Source organism: Cebus imitator, unplaced genomic scaffold, assembly GCF_001604975.1.
Source record: "Cebus imitator isolate Cc_AM_T3 unplaced genomic scaffold, Cebus_imitator-1.0 Scaffold223, whole genome shotgun sequence".
Taxonomy (NCBI): Eukaryota; Metazoa; Chordata; class Mammalia; order Primates; family Cebidae; genus Cebus; species Cebus imitator.
In genome coordinates, this window is record NW_016107538.1 from 169,974 (window position 1) to 175,362 (window position 5,389).

At 44.1% G+C, this 5,389-nt stretch overlaps 1 long non-coding RNA gene across 1 annotated transcript in view; it reads right to left on the minus strand.

The window, feature by feature from the left end:
- Nucleotides 1–32: 32 nt before the first annotated feature.
- The window catches only part of LOC119466730, a 9,603-nt gene continuing 4,246 nt past the window's right edge, over nt 33–5,389 (minus strand). Inside the window, exon 3 of the long non-coding RNA XR_005195188.1 lies at nt 33–450. This is a non-coding gene — a long non-coding RNA (uncharacterized LOC119466730). The remainder of the gene's footprint in view (nt 451–5,389) is intronic.

Sequence of the window (5,389 nt, forward strand, 5' to 3'; positions counted from 1 at the left end):
AAAAAAAAAAAAAAAAAAAAAAAAATCCTTAGTCATATTTGCAAAGTCCCTTTCATCATATAAAATAACATATTCATGGGTTCTGGGGATAAGGGGCCCAATGCTCTTAGTACCTTTCATGGGAATCTTTACCTCCAGAAATGGGGAGAAGTGGCCAGGGACTCCTTTGATACACAAGAGATGGCTGCCCCCTGTCACACGCCCAAATATTTACACACTTGCCTTTTTCCATCTGAGCTGGAAAGGCCCCACCTCAATGACATGGAGGCCAAGGTGAGGAAACGCAGAGCTGCAGCACCTGCTTGGCTATTATAGAGGACAAACAAAGCAGCCAAGTTTGCTTCGTGATGACTTCCAGTTCCACCTGAATGCTTTGGCCTCACATACTGCTCTCAGAGGTCTTTAAACCTGACTTCTTGTTTTTGTGATTTACAAACATACCTGGATATCCTGAAACATTAAAAAGAAGAAAATTTAAATATCTGAACATCCCACCAACTCACTGTTTTTTGTTTTGCTTTTTTTTTTGAGATGGAGTCTGGAGATGTCACCCAAGCTGGAGTGCAGTGGCGCGATCTTGGCTCATTGCAACCTCCGCCTCCCAGGTTCTCCTGCCTCAGCCACCTGAGTAGCTGGGACTACAGGCGCACACCACCATGCCCAGCTAATTTTTTGTATTTTTAGTAGAAACGGGATTTCAGCATGTCAGTCAGCATGGTTTTGATTTTCTGACCTTGTGATCCGCCTGCCTCGCCCTCAAAGTGCTGGGATTACAGGTGTGAGCCACTGCGCCCAGCTGCAACTTTCCTGACATAGATTTAAGTATACGCATTTACAAATCATTATTCATGGTGTTTTATGATCTGCTTCATTCACTCAATAATATGTTGTGATTACCTTTCTATGGCAATCAATATAGGACTACATCTCCAATTTTTGGTTCCATTGTATTGTATCAAATAACATATTTAACTAGTATACAACGCACTACTAAGTTGTTTCTAATTTTTCACTTTTATAAACAAGACTACCCTAAACCTCTTTGCTATTTGTCTAGGTATCTCCTTAGGGTAAATTTCTAAAACTTGGGTTGATGAGTCAAAAGTACATTTGTTCTACATTTGGATACTCTTATGGGTTAAATTGTGTCTCCCCCCAAAAGAACTTGAAGTTGTAATACCTAGCAATTGTAAATGTGACCTTATTTGGAAACAGAGTCTTTGCAGGTGATCAATTTAGGATGAGGTCAATAATCCAATATGACCGATGTCCTTTTATAAAGGAGAAGTGTGAACACAGACACAGACATGCAGAGAGGGAAGACAACGTGAAAACAGCCACGCAATGACAGAGGCAGATATTGGGTGAATGCAGCTGTAAGCCAAGTGTTGCTGGCCATCACCAGAAGCTGGGAAGAGGCAAGGAAGGATTTTATCCAGAGTCTCAGAGAGAACATAGTTCTGCTGACACCTCAATTTCAGATTTCAATCAGATTTCAAGCCTCCAGGACTGTGAGACAATAATTTGCTCTTTTTTTTTTGAGACAGAGTCTTACTCTGTCGCCCAGGCTGGAGTGCAGTGGCACCATCTTGGTTCACTGCAGCCTCTGCCTCCTGGTTCCAGCGATTCTCCTGCCTCAGCCTCCTGAGTGGCTGGGATTGCAGGCAACTGCCACCACACCTAGGTAATTTTTGTATTTTCAGTAGAGATGGGGTTTGACCATATTAGTCAGGCTGGTCTCGAACTCCTGACCTCAAGTAATCCACCCGCCTTCGCCTCCCAAAGTGCTGGGATTACAGGCGTCAGCCACTGCACCCAGCCAAGACAATAATTTTGTTTGTTTTAAGCCACCCAGATTGTGATAGTTTGTTATAGCAGCCCTAGCAAACAGATACAATTGCACAATGCCAAACTACCTCCCAGAAGGACTATGTCAGCTTAAACTCTCACCATAATAAACTCTTTATCTTATATTTTTACTACTGGTGATGTGTAATAACTTTTCATATGTTTTCTGTGATAGTTAATGCTGAGTGATGGCTGTGCAAGATGACACCATTTCATTCCAGCTCGGGCAACAAGAGCGAAATTCCACCTCAAAAATAAATAAATAAATAAACTTTATTTTATTCATTTATTTTTTGAGATGGAGTCACATTCTGTTGCCCAGGCTGGAGTGCAATGGCACGGTTTCAGCTCACTGCAACCTCTGCCTCCCAGGTTCAAGTGATTCTCCTGCCTCAGCCTCCCAAAGTGGGATTACAGGCATGTGCCACCACGCCTGGCTAATTTTGCATTTTTAGTAGAGATGGGGTTTCTCCATGTTGGTCAGGCTGGTCTCAAACTCTCAGGTGATGTGCCCACCTCAGACTCCTAAAGTGTTGGGATTATAGGCGTAAGCCACTGTGCCCGGGCAAAATAACAAACAACTACAACAAAAAACCTGTAATAAAACCTATTAATGTTCTATTTTATAGTTTCCACTTCTTCAGTTTTTTTTCTCATGATGGGGATTAATTAACACTTGTGAGTGGCACAAAGGATAACATCCTCATTTTACGCATGACTTGGATGACTGCGTGAGAAGAAACAAAACAGCAGAAGCTGAGTGTCACCTGGATGTTGACAAAAGTTGAGTCATGGAATAAGGAGTGGATTAAAATTCCTTTCTGAGTGTTCTCTAGCCTGATGGTCTCTGCCGCTTTAAGGGGTGAACGTCTTGTGTGTCCAGCCATCCCTCTTGGGAGGTCGGGGGACCAGAATCCTGACAAGGAGAAAGCACCACAGATGACCACTAGAGGGTGCGCTTCATTCCCCTGGACGTGCTCTGGTCCAACTGCTCTGGTCCAATCCAGGCACCAGAAATATATAGTTGGTCTTTGTCCCCATTTCCTGTCATACAACTCTTCAAATCCTCAGAATCCGGCCAGGCACGGTGGCTCACGCCTATAATCCCAGCACTTTGGGAGGCCAAGGTGCGTGGATCGCCTGAGTCTAGGAATCTGAGACCAGCCTGGCCAACATGGGGAAACCCAGCCTCTACTAAAAATACAAAAAATCAGCCGGGAGTGGTGGCACCTGCCTGTAATCCCAGCTACTTGGGTGGGTGAGGCAGGAGAATTGATTGAACAGGAGGCAGAGGCTGCCGTGAGCCGAGATCATGCTGCTGAACTCCAGTCCGTACGACAGAGTAAGATCGTGTCTCAAAAAAAAAAAAAAAAAAAAAAAAAAATCCTTAGAATTTTCAAAGTGATGTTTTTTGTATGCTAATTAGTTGACTTATGGCTGGCAGTTCATATGTGGCTTCAGGATGGGCACTGATCACTGAAGAGACCCAGACAGGATTAGAGAAATTGGCATATTTAGCTCCACCTCCCAAGAGGTGAAAGGGGCTGAAAATTAAACCTGATCACCAATGGTCGATGGTCTTGTCAATCATCCCTACATAATGAAGGTTCCATACAAACCACAAAGGACAGAGTTTAGAGAGTTTCTGGGTAGCTCACCATGTGGAGGTTCCTGCAAGGCTGTGCATCCTTGGAGGGCATGGAAGCTCTGTGCCACTTCCTCCATATCTTTCCCTATGCAACCCTTCATCTGTAGCCTTTGTAATATCCTTTATAATAAACTGGTAAGCATAAATGTTTCCCTGAGTTCAGTGAGCCACTCTAGAAAATTAATCAACCCCAAGGAGGAAGTCATGGGAACCCCAATTTATAGCCAGTAGGTCAGAAGTATGGGTAAAACATCCTGGTGCTTGTGATTGATGTCAGAAGTGACAGGAAGTCTTGTGGTACTGAGCCTTCAATCTGTGTGATCTAATGCTATCTCCAAGTTGGTAGTGCTGAAATTGAATTGGAGAACACCCACAAGGTGTTGAATGCAGAAGTGATTGCTTGTTTGTTGGCAGGGATACATTTCCACACATTTCATAGAAGTCTTCTGTGTCGATTGTGGTATGAGAGCAGAGGAAAAGCAGTTTATGTTTTGTCCACTCTGATGGTACTTGAGAAGGTGTTCAGTCTCCAGGAGTTTTCCAGCTGGGAGATCAGATAATAACAGTAAATATGAAGAAGGCAGAGAGAGCCAGATAGTGGAAGAGGAGTTTCCTACTATTTTATCTCCTCCAGAGTGCACTGGTTTTGACAACCATCCATGGATTAACATACCTTTGTGGGAGTCCAGGGAAGAAGTTCTAGAACACCATTGGAGCAAAAAATCTAAACATAGGAAGATTGAAGAGAATAAAAAGAACAGTTTCACTTTACCTACATCACCCCCCCCACAGGCATTATAGCTCCGTGACAAGACAGGACCCCCTCAGCCCATAGTAACTCCCACAGGGAAATGGAACAGTATATGAGTGAACACTTGATTTCCCCAGCTGTGAAGGATGCTTCCCAAGAGTCCTATCTCTTTCTCATTCCACCCAGAATACTGAAGGGATCCACATGAACAAATAGCTGGGAAAATGTGGGAGGAAGGAAGAGAGGCAGGAGACTCACAGGAATCAGAGTGTAAAACTCAACAAAGGGCCACATATCTTACTAGCTGCTTCACAGACTCCATCAGGGGCCTGTCCATAAACTGCTTGGGATGCCTTACCTGCAGATTCCCCAACTGGCCCATGGACACCCCAAATACTCTATGTGCTTCACCCCTCTCAGTACCCCATGGCTGGACCCCTACAGGCGTACCCTGGACAGCAAGTGTGGGGCTTTACAGATGGTTTGCAGGCACATGCATTTAACAGGCTTGACACTACATGATTGGGAGAAGGCACACAACTGAGCATTTCAGGACACTGCCCTAGGGAAAACAAATGGGAGACTCTCCATGCTTGGCCTGGCTTTGCAGTATCAATAGAAGGCATATCATCTTAGGAATACCCAAGAGAGAATGAGAGGAGTGGAGTAGGTGCATCCATAGCAAAAGTCCAAGATAGCCTCAAAATCCCTAGCCTGGCTAACTGGTGAAGGTGTTTTCCTCCCAAAGCCAGTTACTAAAGACAGGAAGAAGTGACTGCTTCAAATAAATACAAAGACAGTAATGTAAGACTTCAAGCAATATGCAAATCAAGGAAGCACGACACCCTGAAAGGAACACAATGATTTTACAGTAACCAACCCCAAAGAAGTGGAGATCTAAAAATTTCCTAACAAGGAATTCAAAATAATTGTTTTAAGGGAACACAGCAAGCTACAGCAGAACACAGACAACTCAACAAAAATTAGGAAAACAATACTTCTCCTTAAAAAAGGAGATGTTCGCCGGGCGTGGTGGCTCAAGCCTGTAATCCCAGCACTTTGGGATGCCGAGGCGGGTGGATCACGAGGTCAAGAGATCGAGATCATCCTGGTCAACATGGTGAAACCCGTCTCTACTAAAA